Source organism: Hemiscyllium ocellatum, unplaced genomic scaffold (assembly GCF_020745735.1).
Source record: "Hemiscyllium ocellatum isolate sHemOce1 unplaced genomic scaffold, sHemOce1.pat.X.cur. scaffold_152_pat_ctg1, whole genome shotgun sequence".
In the NCBI taxonomy this organism is placed as follows: domain Eukaryota; kingdom Metazoa; phylum Chordata; class Chondrichthyes; order Orectolobiformes; family Hemiscylliidae; genus Hemiscyllium; species Hemiscyllium ocellatum.
Window position 1 is genome coordinate 21,926 of NW_026867800.1, and position 23,323 is coordinate 45,248.

Sequence of the window (23,323 nt, forward strand, 5' to 3'; positions counted from 1 at the left end):
ATGGATTGCCAGCCGTGGTAGTAAATTGCAGACACATTACAGACATCTAAGCAACTCTTGGATAGGCACATCAGTGACAGTAAAATGTCAGGTATGTAGGTTCGCTTCGTCTTCAGAGTAGGATAAAAGGTCAGCACAATATTGAGGGCTGAATGGCTTGTACCGGAATGTGCTATTCCTTGTTCTAAATAGCAAGGGTTATGATGGCAGCAAGAGGTTCCGGGAAGTGGGAGAGGATGTGATCTGAATGAAGTGACACAAATAGGAGGCGTTGCTAAGGTTGTATGGGGTAACAGAGACAGCAATGGTCTGATCTGGAGCAGATGACCAGACTGGGAGGTGCTTTCACAGGGAGGGAGGAGCACAGAGCCACAGGAGGTTACAGAGATGTGGAGAGCTGGCGGGCCTACAGGAGTTCATGGAGATGGGGAGGTTGGGAGGAATGGAGCAGTTTACAGGGATAAGGATAGTGGTAGGATGGGGTGTTTTACACAGACAGGAACGTTTCAGGTGAATGGAGCTGAGTACAGAGGTAAAGTGGGTTGTACAGATTGGAAAAACAAATAGACATATGGAGGGTAGTCGTGACTGAAGATGTTTATAGATACAGGAAGGCTTAGGTTCTGCCAGTTATTTAGATAAAGAGGGTGTGGAATCAGACAGATTCTCCAAGTGACAAAGACAGCAATTTTGGTTGGAGACAGTTTCACAGATTAGGGAGCATTAGTAACCTCCTCCAGTTTGGTCAAAGTGGGAAGGGTTGTAGGGGAGGGTTAGGTTTACACGTGTAAGAGCTGGAGAAGATTATGGAAATGAGTAGATGGATGGAGACACTGGAGGAGCTTCCATTGACAGGGTGGGTGCTGGCAATGAAAAGATATCACATAGATAGTGGGTTTTGTAGGAACTGGATTGAAAGGGTCACAGGCATTGGAATGGCTTCTGCAGACTGGGAGTATTACAGGGACTGAGAGGATTGTAGGGTCTCCACAGATTGATCATGTCTTTAAGAATAGAAGAGTTTATGTAGATATGGAAAGCTTAAACCCAATGCATGCAGTCGTCATTTCAAGACCAGACCCTTATTATCCCTCACCAGCCAAGGATCCCTAACCCTGCCAGCTTTTCCCTTTATCCCAATGGGGCAGACTGGTCCTGGATTCTTGAGATCACACTTTGAAAAGCCTCCCATTTGCCAGTTGTTCCTTTTACTTCAAACAGACTCACCCAATCGACTGGAATCATAATATGGAGGTGCTGGTGTTGGACTGGGGATGTACAAAGTTAAAAATCACCCAACACTCGGTTCCAGTCCAACCGGTTTATTTGAAAGCACTAGCTTTCAGAGCACTGCTCCTTCATCAGGTGGTTGTGAAGCACAATCCTAAGGCACAGAATTTATAGCAACAGGATGGCAGGGTCATGGAATATAATATCAAACAAATTTAGTTGAAGCCTTTCATCTGTTACGGTGATCACCAGCGCTTCCAAAGCGAGTTGGATTATAACTGGGCATTGTGCAATTTTAAATTCACAGCATTGACGCTGGCCAGATCCTGCAGAATGGTCCCAAACCTGGCCCTGTTCCAGTTTTCCTCTTCAATCTGGGGACCTGCTGATCCTTCTCCATAACTATGTTAAAAAGAAGACAGTTGTGGGCACTGGACCCAAAGTGCTCTCCGAATGACACTTCAGTCACTTGCCCGACCTCGTTTTCTGAGGTGGGGGAGGTCCAGTGTTGCACCTGCCTGAGTAGAGTAGGGCCCTCTGCATATTGGTTTAGGAACCTTTCTTGGACATATTTGAAAAATTGCACTCTGTCCAGATCTTTTATACTCTAGGTGGCCCAGTCAATACAAGGAATATTAAAATATCCAGCCTGTACTTCTCTATTATTCCTATAGTTATCTGCAATCTCTACACACATCTGCTCCACTGGTACCTGTTGGGTCTACAACAGTCTACAATACAGTCCCAACAAAGTGACCACCCCTCTTCTTCTTTCTAACTTCTAACCATGTGGATTTTAAAGGAGTATATGTTTTGAAAATTGGAATTAACATTCCATAAATAAGTATTGGTAAATATCCAAACACTTGACCTTCAGGGAAAGACAACAGTTCACTCTCATGTGGTCTGCACGACATACCCACAGCAAAGTGATTGCCTCTCAATGACCCTGTGAGATGGGCGAGCCAGCTGCTTAGCTCAAGGGCAGCAAGGGATGGGCAATAAAGGCTGGTCAGCCAGAGACACCCGCCTCCCAGACCTGATTTTAAAAAAAAATCCATTCAGATTGGTCCCAGCACAGTTCCAGTGGAACAATGTCCTGGCCAATCACGTCGGTAGGTTTATGGACAGGACTTTAAACTAACAGAGAGGATACAGTGACAGGCTTCATGTGAAAGATGTTTTCCAAATCCAAAGAGGAAACGTGAAGCATCAGAGTAGCGTGGGAATGTGACCGAAGACAACAGAAAGGAACAGGATGGGACAAAGTTTAACTAAAACTGTAGATCAACAAAACCATTTGTGACAGGAAATTGTGGGAAAGAGTAAATTATGTTTTTTATTAATGGACAAAGTCCCTGCAACAAGGTAGATGGATTTGTGACACAGAGATAAAAGAGATTTTGACACCAGAGAGATGTGGTTACAGGGTGAACAAAAGGTGGAACATAAATATTCAATGTTTCACAACCTTGCGGAAATTCAGGCAAAATGGGTAACACTAACAATAATGGGTAAGAAAGGCATTACAGAGAAAACATTTTGCATCAGATCATGAAGTAGAGTCAGTATGAATGTAAGTTCTGGCTACTACTTGCCAAGGACACAAGTAGCAGAACAGTTTTAGCCACCGAACAGCATTTCATTGCTCATCACTGCATTAAACAGGAACTCATTGGAATTTTTAATACAGGCATGGTGAACATTTAGTGAAACGTCAATATTCGCAAAGTCTGGGACAATCACACTGACAACAGTGATATTGGAAGAGGAGTTCAGAGAATTTTTTTTCAGTGTTTCATAGAATAACACATTGTGCAACTGGGTAGGGATGTTACTGTCTCAGAGCGACTGTTGTGTGTTAAAACTTAGTGAATGAGTTAAGTCACCTGGAGTGATCCTCTGGGAAATTGTGATAAAGTGCATTTTAAAGAAATATAAAGTTTTAAAGTGAAACACAGAAAGGACAAGCTACAACTAGAAAAAAAATAGCCTATTACTTGGTTTTGATAGGAGAACTGAACAAGGTAAACAGGCTGAGCAGACTGAAGTATGGGTGTCTGGAAATGAACAGTGGAAAACATTTGAAGGAACAGTGTAAAACACTCAACAAAAGGACATTTGACTGAAACAGACAAAAACTCAGCAAGAAATCCCCACCGGCCCCTCATGCAGGACAAAATGGATCACATCAGATTATGAAGCTGAGAAGATCACCAAAAAGTACTTAAAATCCTGAAGTGAGAGAGAGTTTTAGAGTAAGTTTTAAAGGGATTGCAATGGGTCTGCTAGAAGGAGGGGGGCAATGGGAAGGGGAATCATTGCCAAGGTTTATTGACACGTTAGGAACAGGGAGAGATGAAGGTGCTGGAGGTGGTGAAAGAGTTACAGAGAGTGGTCAGGGCCTGAACGGTGTTACAAAGCCTATACGAATTGCTGCAGCGGGAGGGGTTTGCAGAGTTAGGAAGGGACATCTGTATTTTTATTTATTCATTCATGGGATGTGGGTGTCACTGCCTGGACCAGCATTCTTTGACCCCACTGCTAATTACCCAGAGATTGTTGGGCCCCTGGTGGATATATATAATACTTTGCTGGACACAGGTGAAGTGCTGAATGACTGGAGGATCGCTAATGTGGTTCCTTTGTTCAGGAAGGGCAGCAGGGACAGGCCAGGTAATTACAGAGCAGATAGTCTGACAGCAGGGGGAGGGAAATTAATGGAATAAATTGTGAAGATGAATCGACACTTGCAAAGGTAAGGATCAACTTGGTTTAGTCATCACGGATTTGGCAGAGGAAGGTACTGTCTGAGGAATTCAGTTCAGTTTGTTTTTTAAATGGTGCTGAAGTATATTGATGAGGGCAGTGCAGATGATGTGGTTTACATGGACTTGACTAAGTCCTTAAACAAGATCCAACGTGAAAGGCTGGTCCAAATGGACTGGGTTCCAAGGCAGGTTGGCAAATTGGATGCAAAATTGGTGTATACAATACTTTCACCAGCGGGTGTACCACAGGGATCTGTGCAAGAACCATTGAACATTAATAACTCGGATATGAAAGCAGAAGGTATCATTAGTAGGTTTGCAGATGATATGAAAGGTGAGGGTGTTATCCACAGTGAGGGGGATGGTCTCCGTCTGCTGTTCGATGTCGATCAGATGATAATCTAAGCAGAGTTTAGTTCTGATCGAAGTGAGGTAATAGTCTGTGGGAGGTACGATAAGCGAAGGACAGACATAATGAATGGTAGGACCTTGCGGAGTACTGAGGAATACAGGGATCTTGGTGGACAAGTCCATAGATCCCTGAAGGTGTCAGCACAGGGAGACAGGGTGGGAAAGGCACCTCAACTGGGAGCGGGAGAGGGACCCACATCCTGCTGGGGTGAATTGCTAGAGCTGCTTGAGAGGATATAACCTAGTCTGGCAGGGTGTTGGACCTTAAATAGACGTAAGGCCAGAAAGAAGATTGATGCTGGTACATGAGTTAAAGACAGCAATTTCAGCAGACAAGGCAGGCAACAACATAGCAGGGAATTGGGGAAAAATGATGATTAAACTGCATTTATTTCAATACAAGGGGCCTGACAGCTAAGGAAGATGAGCTCAAGGCATGGATTGGAATATGGGACTGGGATATTATAGTTATTACAGAAACACAGCTGAGGGAGGGGCAGGACTGGCAGTTCATTGTTTCAAGGTAGAGATGCTACAGGAAGGGGAGACAAGAGAGGAGGTGTGGTGGTGGGTTTTGATTCCATGAATCATCACAGCAGGATTTAGAGAGGATATTCCTGTGGGATCGCCCAGTGAAGCTATGTTAGTGGAACTGAGAAATAAGAATGGGTCATCACGTTGATACGATCTGACTGCTGACCCCAAATAATCCGTGGCAGACTGAGGAACAAATGTATCGGGACATCTTAAATATCAACCATAATAATGGGGCTGTTTTGGTAGGGTTATTGAACTTTCCAAACCTAGACTGGGACTGCCAGTGTTCAGCGTTTGCAAGGGAGGAATTTGGTAAGTGTGTTCCAGAAAACTCCCAATCAATATGTCAATGGTATGAAAAGAGAAAGGGGCAGAACCTGACCTCCCCTTGGGAATCAAGGTAGGGAAAGGGTCTGAGATGTGAGTGGGCAAGCATTTTGCCAAAGTGACCACAGTTCTAGTAGTTTGAAAACAGCTTTGGAAAAGTACAAGCCTGGTCCACAAGTGCAAGTTATAAAATGGAGCCTGACCAATCTTGATCGTATTAGCCAGGAACTTTCAAAATGTGATTGGGGAAGGGAATTATTTACAGGGAAAGGGAAGTTTGGCAAGTGAGAATATTTTTAAAGTGAGATAAACTAATCGATTAGCGCCAGCATTTTCCTGTTTGTGTGCAGCTCAATGCTGACAGCATTCGGAAACACTGGCTGTCTATTGAGGGTCTGGTCAAGGAAAAGGGGGCACATGTCAGGTATAGCCAGCTGGATCAAGGGAATCCCTGAGGATATACAGGGGCTGTAGGAATACACTTTGAGTAGAAAACAGGAATGGAGAAAGGCTCAATGAAATAGCCTCAGCAGAGAAGGAAAGGGGAATCCAAAAGTGATTGTATCAGTATATTAAGAGTGCATAAGGAACTCAGGACAAAATAGTATCCATTAAAGATCAATGAGGTCATCGATGTGTGGAACTGCAGGATATTTGCTAAGATCCTAAACAATTTTTTCACTCCAGAACTTTCTGTGAACAAAGACTGGGGAACTCAGGGAATAAGAGCAATACATTAGACCACAATTGGGAGTCCTCTGCAATTCAGGTCTCCCTGCTACAGGAAGGGTGTTGTGAAACTAGAAAGTGCTCAGAAAAGATAAACAAGATATTGCCCGGGTTGTTGCTGAATAAGCTGGGGTTACTGTCACTGGAGAATCGGAGACTGAGGGATGACCTTACAGAGGTTTATAAGAACATGAGCGGCATTGAGATTGCACAGACATTTGTGAGGCCTGTTCTGCAATACTCTGTGCAGGGCTCTGGTCGCCCAGTTATAGGGAGGATCTGATTAAGCTGCAGGGAGTTCAGAAGTGATTTACCAGGATATTGCTGGGTATGGAAGGCTTGGGTTCTGAAAAATGGCTGGATAGGCTGAGTCTTTTTCACTGGAGCCTGGAGGTTGAGACATTATACTATAAAGGTTTATGAAAAAAATGAGGTATATAGATCAATTTAATGGTCGTTGCCTTTTCCTCAGGATGGGGGAGTCTCAGGAGTAGGGACCACATTTTTAAGGTTAGAGGAGAGAGCTGTTCAAAAAAAAGATATGGGGCAATTTGCTACAGCGAGGGTGGTTTGAGTGTGGAATGAACTTGCTGAGAAAGGGGTTGATGCGGGTACAATTACAACATTTAAAAGATATTTGGATAATCAGGTGAATAGGAAAGGGTTGGAGTGATATGGACCAGCAACAGGCAGCTGGGAAGAGTTGAGTTTTAGATGATGGTGGGTATCAGCTGAAGGGTCAGTTTCCATGCTGTTTTGCTTTATGACAAGAATATGGTTTTATTCCATTATTGAAGGAAGGATCAGGGCTGGGTCCACTGATGTGCATCATCTATATAAATGATTTGGTTGAAAATATAGGAGTGATTGTGCGAAAGTTTGTTGATGATCAAATTAATGGTGTAGTGGGCAGTAAATACGGTTATCAAAGGGGATCTTGACCAACTGGGCCAGTGGACCAAGGAATGAAAGATGGAGTTTAATTCAGGTGTTGGATTTTGTAAAGACAAACCATAGAGGACTAATATAGTTAATGGAAGGGCTCTGGCCAGGGTTGTCGAACAGAGAGAGAGAGAGAGAGAGAGAGAGAGAAAGAGAGAGACCAGGGGTGCAAGTTTCATTGTTCCTCGGAAGTGGCATACCAGGTGGACAGGGTGGGGAAAGCGGCATTTGGCACATTTGCCGTCATTGGCTAGCACTTTGTTACATACGTTGGAGATATTTGTAACATTGTCGTCAATATTTCCCTTGGGCTGAGGAATCCACGGGGTGACCCTAAGAATGGTGAATAACCAAGGGTAGGTGAGTCCAAAACTAGAGGGTATAAACAGTAGGTGACAGCGCAAGGATTTAAAGAGGGAGCTGAGGGGGAACGTTATCCACAGAGCATGGTGCATAGACGGAATAGGCTGCCTCAGGCACATGGGAGAAACGTGAACAATTACAGCATGGAACAGACATTTGGGAGGTACATGGAGAGGAGAAGGTTTGAAGAGATAAGGGCCAAATGCAGGCAAATGAGACTCATTCAGTTTAGGTAACATGGGCAGTATTGAGGAGTAGGACCACAGGTTCTGTTTCCGTGCTGTATCACTCTGTATCCAGTTAAAGAGGATTAGTGTACCAAAATAAGGCATGTTGTGGACACTGAAACAAGTTACAGCGATAGGGATGGTAGTCTGGAATGCAGTACGTCTCAACTATGTGGAGGGACTATCGGGAATGGAGCAGGTTACAGGGACAACTACTGTGCACAAGCCATGCCACAGATACAGTGTTGCAGAGTTGTGAGTCTTAGTACAGTGTTGGCGGGAGAACACAGAACAGAAAGATCCCAGGCAGCATTCCCAACCTCTTGTCGGAGGCCTACTCTCCCCTCTGTTGTACTGATGCTCACTAAGACATCACAGGACTGGATTGATAACTATGAACTCCCGATGTGTCTCAGTGCAACTAAAGTTAAAGTAGACGTGGTGATTGAGCATGGGGTGTGTCTATACTGTGCTCCCCATCCAGCACTGTATCTATATTATGTATTGTTAGCCAATGTTTGCAGCCCTCCCATTGCTCTCTGCTCTGTGCACTATGAGTGATCTTACCTCACTGCAGGATTTATTAAAGGCTCCAGATCTCCCTGCCCTTTGTCTCCCTGGCTGACCAACCATCTTCAATGAGGTGATGGATGAGACGCACAGCAGTTGGGAAGTCTATTGAGTCAGGAACTTCCCGAGTACCTACAGGAGACAGAGAAATGGACAGAATGGGAAATTAGACTGATTCAGTGAGGGTTATACATGGAGAATGGAAATGAGCCCCACAGATATCTGGGAAATCCCAAACTCCACCCCTGGCCTGTGCTGTTGCGTCTCTCTGGAGTGGAGAATTCTGTTGGCCCAGGATCTGGAGTAGCTGCAAGAGTGAGATGCACTGACAGGGGCAGCAATTAGACCCACACAGGGAGGGATACCACATGGACAGATACTGAGTGATATCACCGGAGTGCTGGAAGGCTTCAGGATCACACAGTCATGTTGGAAGAATGGGTTTAGCTTCATGTATCAGTGTTCAGGGATGAGCAACCAGTGAGCAGGTGAAGTGATGGCCTAGTAACATAATTGTTAACGCATTTGTACAAAACCTCAGCTAATGTTCAGGGGAGGCAGGTTTGAATCCCATCATAAGATATGGTGGAATTTAAAATCAATAATTTTAAAAATAGCAATTAACAATCCATAAATAAATATGAAACCATTGCTGATGTACAAAAATCATAATCCCTTAGATTAGATTCCCTCCAGTGTGGAAACAGGCCTTTCGACCCAACCAGTCCACGCCATCCCTCCGAAGAGTAACCCACTAATACCCATCTCCCTCGACCTAATACACCTAACATTATGGGCAATTTAGCATGGCCAATTCGCCTGACCTGCACGGCTTTGGACTGTGAGAGGAAACCGGAGCATCCGGAGGCAATTCACGCAGACACAGGGAGAATGTGCAAACTCCGCACAGTCGCCCAGGGCTGGAATCGAACCTGGGACCCTGGTGCTGTGAGGAAGGAGTGCTAATCACTGAGCCATCCCGTGGCGCCCACTTGTCCTTTCGACAACGAGATCTGATCATCCTGACGTGGTCTGCACGACATCCCCACAGCAAAGTGTTTGCCTCTCAATTACTCTCTGAAATGGTCGAGCAAGCTATTCAGTTCATGGGCAGCTCGGGATAGGCAATAAAGGCTGGTCAGCCAGAGACACCCACATCCCAGACCTGATTTATATAAAAAATCCAAGAGGATGGTCCCCCTGGAACCGTGGTGGGACCAATGTCCTGGCCAATCATGTCGGTAGGTTTATGGACAGGGCTTTAAACTGACAGAGAGGAGGCAGGGACAGGGTTCAGGTGAAAGGAGCTTTCCAAATACAAAGAGAAAAGGTGAAGCATCGGAACAGCATGGGGATGTGGCTGAAGGCAACAGAAAGGAACAGGATGGGACAGAGTTTAACTAAAACTGTACATCAGTGAGTAGGTTTGTGATAAGAAATTTTGGGAAAGAGTAAATTATGGTTTTGTTTGAATGGACGAAGTCTAATCAACAAGGCAGATGGATTTGTGACACAGAGATAAAAGAGATTTAGACACCAGAGAGATGTGGTTACAGGGTGAACAAAAGGTGACATAAATATTCAATGGATCACAACCTTGCGGAAACTCAGGCAAAGTGGGTAACGCTAACAATAATTGAGAACAAAGGCATTACAGAGAAAGCATTTGGCCACAGATCATGAAGTAGAGTCAGTCTGAATGGAAATTCTGGCTACTACTTGCCAAGGACACACGCAGCAGAGCAGTTTTAGCCACCAAACAGCATTTCCTTGCTCATCACTGCATTAAACAGGAACTCATTGGAATTTTTTAACAAACACATTGTGATAATTTTGGGAAACATCAATATTCACAAAATGTGTGACAGTCACACCGACAACAGTGATATTGGAAATGGAGTTCAGATAATTAGTTTTCACTGTTTCTTAGAATAACACATTGTGCAACTGGCTAGGGACATAACTATCTCAGAGTGACCATTGTGTGATGAAACTTAGTGAATGAGTAATGTCACCGGGAGAGATCCTCAGGGAAATTGTGATAAAGTGCAGTTTAAAGAAATATAAAGTTTTAAAGTGAGTCACAGAAAGGACCAACTACAACTAGAAACAAAAATTACCAATAACATGAGTTTGAGAGAAGAACTGACCAAGGTAAATAGGCTAAACAGACTGAAATATGTGCCTGTAAATGAGCAGTGGAAAACATTTGAAAGAGCAGTGTAAAACACTCAACAAAAGGTCATTCCCTTGAAACAGACAAATCCTCAGCAAGAAATTCCCATCGGTCCCTCACTCAAGTAAAAAGGATCATATTAGATTATCAGGCTTAGAGGATCACCAATAAGTATTTAAAATCCTGAAGTGAGAGAATGTTTTAGGAGTTAGTTTTAAAGGGATTGCAAAGGGTCTGCTCGCAGGAGGAGGTCAGATGGAAGACGGAATAATTGTCAAGGTTTTATGTCACAAAAGGAACCGGGAGAGCTGAATGTGCTGGAGGTGGTGAGAGTGTTACACAGAGTGGTCAGGGTCTGAACGGTGTTACAAAGCCAGTACAGATTGCTGCAGCGGGAGGGGTTTGCAGAGGTAGGGAGGGACATAGGTATTTTTATTTATTCATTCATGGGATGAGGATGTCACTGATTGGACAAACATTCTTTGCCCCACTGCTAATTACCCAGAGTATAGCACAGAGTCAGCCATATTGCTGTGGGTCTGGTGTCCCGTGCAGGCCAGACCAGGTTAGAATGTCAGATGTTCTTCTCTAAAGGACGTAAGTGAACCAGATGTGTACTTCCTACTGGTCAACAATGCTTTTATGTACAGCCACAACATGACATCCCAACTCCTACTCTCAATGCTCTGCCCAAAGAAGGTAACCATCCCAAAGGCCTGCTCCACCAACCTGTCTACCTGTGACACCACTTACAAAGAACAGTCTACCTGCATCCCTGGGTCTCTGACTGACAACACTACTCAGGGCCCGAACATTAGCAGTACAAGTCCCACCCTGGTTTGTTTCACCAAAATGGATCACTTCACATTTATCGAGTTAAACTCCATCTGCTATTCTTCAGCCCACCGTCCCAGCAGTACTGTTCATCCTGTTGTATCTTGGATAAATTTCTTCACTATCCATATTATCAATTTCAGTGTCACTCAAAAAAACGTACTTACCACAAAACCGATATTCCCATTCAAACCATTTATCCAAATGACAAACAACAGGGGACCCACTTCACCGCTAGTCACATGTCTCCAGTCAGAAAAACAACATGCCTCCCATTGCCCTCTGTCTCCCACCATCAAGCCCAATTTTGTATCCAGTTGACTAGCTCCTCCTGAATAGCATATCATTTTACATTGATCTGAGCTTATCACCTAGTTTACCAAACAGAACACAGAACACAGAACAGTTCAGCCCAAGACCTTTCGGCCATGATGTCATGCCCATCTTTGACCCAACTGTAAGATCAAACTAACTTACATAACCTTCATTCTACTATCATCCATGTGCCTATTCAAGAGTCTGTTAAAATATCCCGTTCTACCCACCCACCACTCTCTGTGTAAAGGACCTACATCTGAAATCTCCCCTTACCCATCCTCCAATCGCCTTACAATCATGCCCCCTGGTACCATGTATGCCATGGGATAAAGAGGTCTCTCACTGTTCACTCTCTCTTTGCCTCACACCACCTTGTTCACTTCTACCAAATCACACCACACTCTTCTTCACTCCAATGAGAAAAGCCTTAGCTCCCTCGACCTTTCTTCATAAGACATGCTCTCCAGAACAGGCAGCATACTGGTAAATCTCCTCTTTACCCTCTCTCAAGCATCCACATCTTTCCTGTAATGAGGGATCAAAACTGAACACAATATTCTAATTGGGATGTAAACAGGGCTGTATAGAGCTGCAGCATAACCTCATGGCTATAAAACTCAATCCTCCAGCTAATGAAAGCCAATGCAACATATTCTTTCTTAACAACACTATCAGCTTGGTGGCAAATTTGATGGATCTCTGGTCATGAAATCCAAGATCCATCTGTTGCTCCACACTATCCAGTATTCTGCCTTTATCCCTGTATTCTGCATTCAAGTCTCACCTTCCAAAATGCATCACTTCACACTTTTCCAGATTTGACTTTATCTGCCACTTCTCAGCCCAGCTCTACATCCTGTCAATGTCCCATTGCAACCTCTAGCAGACATCCACACTATTCACCACTCCACCAACCTTCGTCTCATTGGCAAACTTACTAACCCACTCTTCCACTCTCAAATCCAAGTCATTCATAAACTCACCAAGAGCAGAGGTCCTGTAACCTCTCCGTGCAGAAAACCACTGGTCACCGAGCTCCAGGCTGAATGCTTTCCATCTGGCATCACCCTCTGTCTTCTATGGGCCAGGAATTCTGTATCCAGACAGACAGGTTTCCATGTATCCCATGCTCTGTACTTTCTCAATGAGCCGTAAATGGGTTTTGTCACATTCTCAAAGGATTCAATAAAATTTGTGAGTCATGACCTGTCCCTAACAAAGCCATGATGACTTTCTCTAATCAAACTATGGTTTTCCAAGGAATCATAAATCCTGTATCTCAGAGTCTTCAATAATCTGGACATCACAGACAGAAGACTGACAGGTCTGTGATTCGCAGGATTATCTCTATTCCCTTTCTTGAACAACGCATGGCTGATTCACCTAACCTGCACATCTTTGGGCTGTGGGTGGAAACCGGAGCACGCGGAGGAAACCCACGCAGACATGGAGAGAATGTGCAAACTCCACACAGACAGTCACCTGACGCTGGAATTGTGATCGCGCCCCTAGTGCTGTGAGGCAGCAGTGCTAACCACTGAGCCACCGTGCTGCCCCATGTAACTCTCTAGAGCCCTCCTTCTGATCCTTGGTTCCTCAACCTTAAGTCAGCTTCCTTCTTCCTCTTGACTAGATGTTCTACATCCCTTGGAACCTTGTCAAATGCTTTGCTGAAGTCCATGTAGACAATGCTTGACTGCTCTGCCTTCATCTATCTCTTGACTCGAAGAGTCAATCCAGTTTGTGAAACACGGTTTCCCACTCACAAAGCCATGCTGAATATTTCGAATCAGCCCTTGCCTTTCCAAATATATGGAGCTCCTTTCTTTCAGAATCTCCTCCAACAACTTACCCAGCACTGGCTCACTGGGCTGTGATTTCCTGGCTTTTCCCTGCAGCCCTTAAGTGATGGAGTAACATTAGCCACCCTCCACTCTTCCGGTAACTCATTGTGTCTGTTGATAATATAAATATCTCTGTTAGGGACAATGCAATCTCTTCCCTAGCTTCCCATGAATATTCAGGCATAGACCCAATGAGCTACTGAGGATTAATTAACCTTTAATTGTTTTAAGATTCCAGCACTTTCTCTTCTCTGGAGAGGATTCTTTCCAAGACATCGCTATTTATTTCCCCAAGTTCCCGAGATTCCATGTCTTCCTCCACAGTAAATTCTGACATCACTATTTTGTATAATATCTCAACCACCTCCAGTTATGGTGCCCTATTCTCTCCCAAGTTACTCTTTAGCCCTTATTGAAACTTGTGTAAAGGTTTCTGAAAATTCAAATAAATCGTATCTTCGGTACAGCCACTCCTACACCTGTATCTATCCTGCCATTTATGCTCACACCAATAAAAATACAATCCTACAGGCTCAAAGCAACATTCTCTTTTTATTAAAAGTGTTTCTAAGGGTCCAGTTATTGTTCACTGACATATCCTTTCAAACACATTCCAGCTCCCGACCTACTATCAGGCCAACACTGTTTGGTTTCAGACTGGCAGCAGAAAGGGTTATGGGAGTTCGTGTTTAACAATCTGAAAAAGGGAGCTTACAGGTTCAACAGGTAATAGATGTTTTGGAAATAAGGAGGGTCATGGGGACTGAAGGGACATTATGGAGATAGGGAGTGATGTGGGGACTGTATGAGATTATGGACATAGAGAGAGCAGTGGTGACTGAAGAACATCATGGAGGTAGAGAGTGCTGTGGGGCCTGAAAGAGAACAAAGAGGTCGGAGGGCTGTTGGGCCTGAAGAAGGTTGCACAGATCAGGAGGATCATGGGAATTGAAGGAGGTTACTCTGAATGGGAGGGTCGTTGGTTCAGGATGAGATTATGGAGTTAGGGAGGTTTGTGGGGAAGGATTCAGGTTACATTGATAGGAAGAGTCATGGGGACTGAAGGAGTTTATGGAGATAGGGAGGACTGTGGGGACTGAAGGAGGTTATATAGATAGTAAGTTTATAGAGAACCACAGGAAAGAAGAGCAGATATCGACCATTTGAACACAGAGTCGGTCCCACCATTCAATATGATCAGGACTGATATCTAACCCAGTCCAGTGTTCCTGCTTTGACACCTAACCCTGATATTATAGTGACTACTGGCATTCAGTGATACAGCAGGCTGTAGTAACTGGGACGGGGTGGGGTGGGGGTCTTACAGAGATAGGGAGGGTTGTGGAAGCTGGAACAGATGACAGATACAGGGCGGGTTTTAGGAATGGGAGGACTTTACACGGATTTGGAGGAATGCAGGGATGGAACATGGTAACAATCACAGGGAGGATTTTGAGAGCTTGATCTGAGACAGGTACAGCTGAGAACAGAAGTGAGACTAACAGTCAGGACAGGCAGGGACAAGGTAGGATTAATAAATTAAATTGCATTTATTTCAATGCAAGGTGCCTAACAGGGAAGGCAGATGAACTCAGGGCATGGATAGGAACATGGGACTGGGATCTCATAGCTATTACAGAAACATCGCCCAGGGATGGGCAGGACTGGCAGCTTAATGTTCCAGGATACAAATGCTACAGGAGGGTTAGAAAGGGAGGCAAGAGAGGAGGGGGAGTGGCATTTTTAATAAGGGATAGCATTACAGCTGTTCTGAGGTTGGATATTCCCAGAAATACATCCAGGGAAGTTATTTGGGTGGAACTGAGAAATAAGAAAGGGGTGATCGCCTTATTGGAATTGTATTATAGACCCCCCAATAGTCAGAGGGAAATTGAGAAACAAACTTGTAAAGCGATCTCAGCTATCTGTAAGAATAAGAGGGTAGTTACGGTAGGGGATTTTAACTTTCCAAACATTGACTGGGACTGCCATAGTGTTAAAGGTTTAGATGGAGAGGAAATTCTTAAGTCTGTACAAGACAAGTTTCTGATTCAGTATGTGGATGTACCTACTAGAGAAGGTGCAAAACTTGACCTACTCTTAGGAAATAAGGCAGGACAGGTGACTGAGGTGTCAGTGGGGGAGCACTTTGGGGCCAGCGACCATAATTCTGTTTGTTTTAAAATAGTGATGGAAAAGGATAGACCAGATCTAAAAGTTAATGTTCTAAATTGGAGAAAGGCCAATTTTGACGGTATTAGGCAAGAACTTTTGAAAGCTGATTGGAGGCAGATGTTCGCAGGTAAAGGGATGGCTGGAAAATGGGAAGCCTTCAGAAATGAGATAACAAGAGTCCAGAGAAAGTATATTCCTGTCAGGGTGAAAGGGAAGGCTGGTAGTTATAGGGAATTCTGGATGACTAAAGAATTGAGCGTTTGGTTCAGAAAAGGAAGGAAGCATATGTCAGGCATAGACAGGATCGATCGGGGGAATCCTTAGAAGAGTATAAAGGAAGTAGGAGTATACTTAAGAGGGAAATCAGGAGGGCAAAATGCATACATGAGATAGGGCTGACAAATAGAATTAAGGAGAATGCAAAGGGTTTTTACAAATATATTAAGGAGAAAAGGGTAACTCGGGAGAGAATAGGGACTCACAAAGATCAGCAAGGCGGCCTTTTTGTGAAGCCACAGAAAATGGGGGAGATATTAAATGAATATTTTGCATTAGTATTTACTGTGGAAAAGGATATGGAAGATATAGACTGCAGAGAAATAGATGGTGACATCTTGCAAAATGTCCACATAACAGAGGAGGAAGTGCTGGATGTCTTCAAACGGTTAAAGGTGAATAAATCCCCAGGAACTGACCAGGTGTACCCGAGAACTCTGTGGGAAGCTAGAGAAGTGATTGCTGGGCCTCTTGCTGAGATATTTGTATCATCGATAGTCACAGGTGAGGTGCCGGAAGACTGGAGGTTGGCAAACGTGGTGCCACTGTTTAAGAAGGGTGGTAAAGACAAGCCAGGGAACTATAGACCAGTGAGCCTGAACTCAATGGTGGGCAAGTTGTTGGAGGGAATCCTGACGGACAAGATGCACATGTATTTGGAAAGGCAAGGACAGATTAGGAATAGTTGACATGGCTTTGTGCGTGGGAAATCATGTCTCATAAACTTGATTGAGTTTTTTGAACAAGTAACAAAGAATATTGTGGAGGGCAGAGTGATAGATGTGATCCATATGGACTTCAGTGAGGTATTCGACAAAGGTTCCCTATGGGAGACTGATTAGCAAGGTTAGAACTCATGGAATACAGGGAGAACTAACCATTTGGATACAGAACTGGCTCAAAGGTAAAAGACAGAGAGTGGTGGTGGAGGGTTGTTTTTCAGACCGGAGGCCTGTGACCAGAGCAGTGCCACAAGGATCAGTGCTGGGCCCTCTACTGTTTGTAATTTCCATAAATGATTTAGGTGCAAACATAGGAGGTACAGTTAGTAAGTTTACAGATGACACCAAAATTGGAGGTGTAGTGGACAGCGAAGAGGGTTACAACAGGATCTGGACCAGATGAGACAATGGGCTAACTGGCAGATGGAGTTTAATTCAGATAAATGTGATGTGCTGCGTTTTGGGAAAGCAAGTTTTCGCAGGACTTATACAGGTAATGGTAAGGTCCTAGGGAGTGTTGCTGACCAAAGAGACCTTGGAGTGCAAATTCACAGCTCCTTGAAAGTAGAGTTGCAGGTAGATAGGATAGTGAAGGCGGCATTTGGTATGCTTTTCTTTATTGGTCAGAGTATTCAGTACAGGAGATGGAAGGTCATGTTGCGGCTGTACACAACATTGGTTAGGCCACTGTTGGAATATTTTATGCAATTCCGGTCTCCTTCCTATCGGAAGAATTGTTGTGAAACTTGAAAGGGTTCAGAAAAGATTTACAAGGATGTTGCCAGGGCTGGAGGATTTGAGCTACAGGGAGTGGCTGAACAGGCTTGGGCGGTTTTCCCTGGAGCTTCGGAGGCTGAGGGGTGACCTTACAGAGATTTACAAAATTATGAGGGCATGGATAGGATAGGATAAATAGACAAAGTCTTTTCCCTGGGGTCAGGGAGACAAGAACTCAAAGGCATAGGTTTAGGGTGAGAGGGGAAAGATATAAAAGAGACATAAGGGGCAGCTTTTTCACGTAGAGGGTGGTACGTGTATGGAACGAGCTGCCAGAGGATGTGGTGGAGGATGGTACAATTTCAACATTTAAGAGGCGTTTGGATGGGCATATGAATAGGAAGGGTTTGGAAGAATATGGGCCGGGTGCTGGCAGGTGAGACTAGATTGGGTTGGGATATCTGGTTGGCATGCACAGGTTGGACCGAAGGGTCTGTTTCCGTGCTCTACATCTCTATGACTGTATCACTCATGGAGGTTATAGAAATAAACTGCGTGGTCGCGTCTGGAAGAGATTAAAGGTAGAAAGGTTTGTAGTTACTAAAGGAAATTACATCAATAGGGACCAGCAGAGTTTACAGAGACTGAGTGTGTCTTAGAGACAGGAAGAGTTTATAGTCATCATTAGAAATGCAGAAACTAATTTTGAGAGAAGCAGGGTCACTCTGCTTTGTGCCCAGAGACAAGGAGGAGTCTAACAGCTGGAGGAGGTTACTAAGGTACAGAGCTTTTTTGTTGGCGTGACGGGAAGGTTACAGAGATCATGAAGGTAGCAGGAGTTCAAAAAAGTCACAAAGACAGGGAGGTTTTTCAGGTCTGGAAAGGACTACACTGACAGGGATGGCTTAAGGAACTGAAGAGTTAATTTTCTTCAGTTAAGGAGAGATGTGACAGAACCCAGGATTAAAGACAAAGGCAGAAACTTGGAGAGTTTTACTGATATGAGGAGCTTACAGGGATAAGCAGGATTGTAGGGGCTGATAGAGATAGGGAAGGTGGTATCGATGAAACAGACAGTGGAGAAAATGGCAGACATAGGGAGGGTTCTGTGGAACAGATGAATTTACAGACAAGATGGTGATAATGAAGCCTGAGATTTTTCTCATGTTCCTTGTCCAGCATTATTCCTACATCATGCCCTCAGGTTCTGAATTAAAGCCAATGAACTCCTCCCTGTGCTGTTTACTGTGAGTGATCTTACTGGCTGCAGGATTTACTGAAGGCTCCAGATCTCACTCTCCATCTCTCTCTGACTGACCAACCGTCTTCAATGTGGTGATGGACGAGACAGGAATTGGGAATTGTGCTGAGTCAGGGACATCAGGAATACCTACAGGAGACAGAGAAATAGACAGAATGGGAAATTAGACTAATGCAATGAAGTCCCACAATGAACATAGAGAATGGCACTGAGTCCCACAGAGATATGGAAATTCCCAGTCTCCATCCATGGCCTGTGCAGTTGCTTCCCTCTGGAGTGGGGAATGCTGTTGGCTCAGGATCTGGAGGAACTGCAAGAGTGAGAGGCACTGACAGAGGCAGCAATTAGACCCACACAGTGAGGGATATCACATGGAGAGAGACTGAGTGATATCAGCAGTGTGCTGGAAGGTGTCAGGATCACACAATGGTATCATTAGAAGTGGTTCTGACCAGTGAGCACTCAGGGAGGACTGAGCTATTTCATTGCGATAGGCTCCTCTGGTACCAGGATTATGCAGTGTGCTATAAACGGACACAGATGAGGAGGGGGACAGGTCTCAGGTGAATGGAAATTCCCAAGACCAAAGAGAAAGGTTGAAATATTGGAACACCATGGCGATGTGGATGAAGACCAACAGAAAGAAACAGTAAGGGACTGAGTTTAATTAAAATACGACATTATCAAATAGATTTGTGACAGGAAATTATTGGTTAAAATAAAGTAAATGCCATTTCCGCCCCTTACAATTCCTCATACACCACAAGTGACATCACTTTCGTCCCTCACATCATCGCTGATGTCACACACTCAGTGACTGCCGCTCCCCCCCACTGCCGTGTTTGCCAACACTTCCGTCCCCACCAACACCACTCACCTGCATTCTGCTGACACCACTCCCAGGTCCCACCGTCACCATCCCCGCCCGCAGAACCCTGAGGGGAACACCACACCTGCCCATGACTCCATCCCCATTCCCCCTAACACCACACCCACACCAGTTACAGGCACCGTCGCCGCCCCCAGCTCCACACCTACGCCTGGTCCCAGCTCCCACTCCTGCCGAGTTTTCACCATTCCCCCTGACCTCCCCCTCACTGAGGACGAATGATCAGTCCTCAGCAAAGGCCTCATCTTTATCCCTCTCCGTCCACACATCAATTAATTTAATACACACCATGACGTCGAACGCTCCTTCCACCGCCTCCGCCTCAAAGCTTACTTTTACAATGAACACTTCCACCTATTTTCTGAGAACCCCTTTTCCGGCCTCCAATACACTCCATCCACCTGGACACCCCGCGCTGGCCTATCACCTGCCTTCGATCTCTTCATTTCCAACTTCCACCGACACATTAACTGCCTCAACCTATCTACCCCCTCTCTCACTCCAACCTCTCACCCTCACAACGCCCAGCCCTCCACTTCCTCTGCTCCAATCCCGACCTCACCATCAAACCAGCAGATAAAGGGGGTGCAGAGGTAGTCTGGTGCACTGACCTCTACACCGCTGAAGCCATGATGCCAACTCAAAGACACCTCCTCCTACCACCCCCTTCACCATGACCCACCTCCCATCACCAAACCGTCATCTCCCAGAGCACACAGAACGTCATCACCTCAGGAGGAGATCTCCCACCCACAGCTTCCAACCTCATTGTCCAGAATCACCCACTGCCCGGTTCTACCTCCTTCCCAAGATCCACAAGCCTGACCACCCTGGCCGACCCATTGTCTCAGCATGCTCCTGCCCCACCGAACTCATGTCTGCCTACCTCGACATTTTCCTATTCCCCCAGTTCATGAACTGTCCACATACGTTCGAGACACCACCCACACCCTCCACTCCTCCAAGACTTCCGTTTCCCTGACCTCCAATGCCTCATCTTCACAATGGATATCCAATCCCTCTACACCTCCATCCACCATGACCAGGACCTCTAAAGCCCTCCGTTTCTTCCTCTCCCGACGTCCACAATAGTACCCTTCCACCGATACTCTCATTCGTTTGGCTGAACTTGTCCTCACCCTTAACAATGTTTCCTTCAAATCCTCCCACTTCCTCCAGACCAAAGGGGTAGCAATGGGCACCCGCATGGGCCCCAGCTATGCCTGTCTCTTTGTTGGCTACGTAGAACAGTCCATCTTCCGTCGTTACAATGGCACCACTCCCAACGTCTTCCTCTGCAACATTGATGACTGCATTGGCACCACCTCGTGCTCCCTCAAGGAAGTTGAGCAATTCATCAACTTCACCAACACATTCCATCCTGAACTTAAATTTGCCTGGATCATCTCTGATACCTCCCTCCCCTTCCTGGACCTCTCCATCCCCATTAATGACAACCGACTTGACACTGACATTTTTTTACAAACCTTCCGACTCCCACAGCTACCTAGATTACATAACTTCCTACCCTACCGTTTGCAAAATTCCCAACCCCTATTCCCAATTCCTCTGCCTCCGCCGTACCTGCTCCCAGGTGGGCCAGTTCCACCACAGAACACACCAAATAGCCTCCTTCTTTAGAGATCGGATTTTCCCTTGCCACCTGGTAAAAGATGCCCTCCAACGCATCTCGTCCACATCCCGCACCTCCGCCTTCAAACCCCACCCCTCCAACCGTAACAAGGACAGAATGCCCCTAGTTCTCACCTTCCACCCTACCAACCTTCCCATAAACCAAATCATCCGCCGCCATTTCCACCACCTCCAAACTGACCCCACCACCAGTGATATATTTCCCTCCCCACCCCTCTCCACTTTCCACAAAGACCATCCCTGCGTGACTACCTGGTCAGTTCCACGCCCCCCAAAAACCCACTCTCCCTTCCTGGCACCTTCTCCTGCCACCGCAGGTATTGCAAAACCTGCGCCCACACCTCTCCCCTCACCACCATCCAAGGCCCCAAAGGAGCCTTCCACATCCAACGTTTTACCTGCACATCCACCAATATCATTTATTGTATCCGCTGCTCCCGATGCGGTCTCCTCTACATTGGGGAGACTGGACACCTCCTAGAAGAGCACTTTAGGGAACATCTCTGGTACACCCGTTCCAATCAACCCCACCGGCCTGTGACCCAACATTTCTACTACCCCTCCTACTCTGCCGAGGACATGCAGGTCCTGGGCTTCCTCCATCGCTGCTTCCTCACCACCCGACGCCTGGAGGAAGAACGCCTCACCTTCCGCCTCGGAACACTTCAACCCCGGGGCATAATTGTGGACTTCACCAGTTTCCTCATTTTCCCTTCCCCCATCTCACCCCACCTCCAGCCTTCCAGCTCAGCACCGCCCTCATGACCTGTCCTAATGGCCTATCTCCCTTCCCACCTTATCCACTCCATCCTCATCTCTGACCTCTCACCCCCATCCCCACCCCCATTCACCCATTGTACTCATTGCTACCTTCCCCCATCCTCCACTCTGACCTAGCACCTTCTTCCCCACCCCATTCACCTATTGTTATCTATGCTACTTTCTTCCCATTCCCACCCTCGCTCATTTATCTCTCCACTCTGCAAGCTCCCCGCCTCTGTTCCTGAGGAAGGGCTTTCGCCCGAAACGTCGATTTTCCTGTTCCTCGGATGCTGCCTGACCTGCCGTACTTTTCCAGCACCACTCTAATCTAGACGCTGGTTTCCAGCATCTGCAGTCCTTGTTTTTACCTTATTGAAGGAGGAGATTACCGAGATAAGGCATATTGTAGACACTGAATAAAGTTACAGGGGTTGGGATGGTCATCTGGAATGCAGTACATTTCAAATATGTGTAGGGACTATCGGGAAGGGAGGAGGTTACAGCCATAGGATCTGTTACAGGAATTAAAAATTATTGAAGACACTGGACTACAAGACATGCCATAGATACAGTATTGCAGAGTAGTGAGCTTTAATATAACAGAAGTTGCATTGGGGCGGTGATTGAGTCCGAGGTGTGTGTGTACTGTGCTCGCCTCCAGCACTGTATCTATGTCATGTTGTGTTAACAGATGTTTGGAGCCCTCTCATTGTTCTTTGCTCTGTGCATTGTGGGGGGCCTTACCTCACTACAGGATTTATTGAAGGCTCCAGATCTCCTTTCCCTTTGTCTCCCTCTGGCAGACCAACTGCGTTCAATGTGGTGATGGATAATCCACCCCGCAGCTGGGAAGGCTATTGAGTCAGGACTTTCCTGAGTACCTACAGGAGACAGAGAAATAGACAGAATGGGAAATTAAACAGATGCAGTGATGGTTACACATGGAGAATGGCACTGAGTCCCACAGAGATCTGTAAAATGGAGCGATATTAAGTAATAGTCCCAGATTGCTGGAAGATGTCAGGATCACACAGTCATGTTGGAAGAATGGGTTTAGCTTCATGATGCCCTTGTATCAGTGCTCAGGGATGAGCAGATGAAGTGATGCCCTAGTGCTATTATTGTGAGAGAATGTATCCAAAACCTCAGCTAATGTTCAGGGGAGACAGGTTTGAATCCCGCCATCTGAAAAGGAGACATTTGAAATCAATAATTTTAAAAACAATTATTAACAATCCACTAATAAGTATGAAACCATTCCTGAAGTACAACAAATCCAAACACTTGTCCTTTAGATACGAACATCTGCCCATCCTGTCCTGGTCTGCATGATAATACCCACAGCAAAGTGTTTGCCTCTCAATTACCCTCTGAAATGGCCGAGCAAGTTACTCAGTTCAGGGGATTCTAGGATTGAGCAAGAAAGGCTGGTCAGTAAGAGACACCCACATCCCCTACCTGATTTTAAAATGAAAGCTACCAGGATGGGCCCCCTGGAACTGTGCTGGGACCTGTGTCCTGGCCAATCATGTTGGTAGGTTATTGGATAGGGCATTAAACTGGCAGAGAGGATGCAGGTGAAAGGAGGT

General features: G+C 45.5%; 1 long non-coding RNA gene across 1 annotated transcript in view; it reads right to left on the bottom strand.

Moving 5' to 3' along the window:
* Positions 1-23,323, bottom strand: part of LOC132810135 (uncharacterized) — a 56,407-nt gene that overhangs the window by 20,033 nt on the left and 13,051 nt on the right. The window contains exons 2-5 of the long non-coding RNA XR_009642740.1: positions 22,479-22,615; positions 18,431-18,559; positions 12,419-12,528; positions 8,105-8,239 (exon numbers count right to left, since the gene is read on the bottom strand). This is a non-coding gene — a long non-coding RNA (uncharacterized LOC132810135). The remainder of the gene's footprint in view (positions 1-8,104; positions 8,240-12,418; positions 12,529-18,430; positions 18,560-22,478; positions 22,616-23,323) is intronic.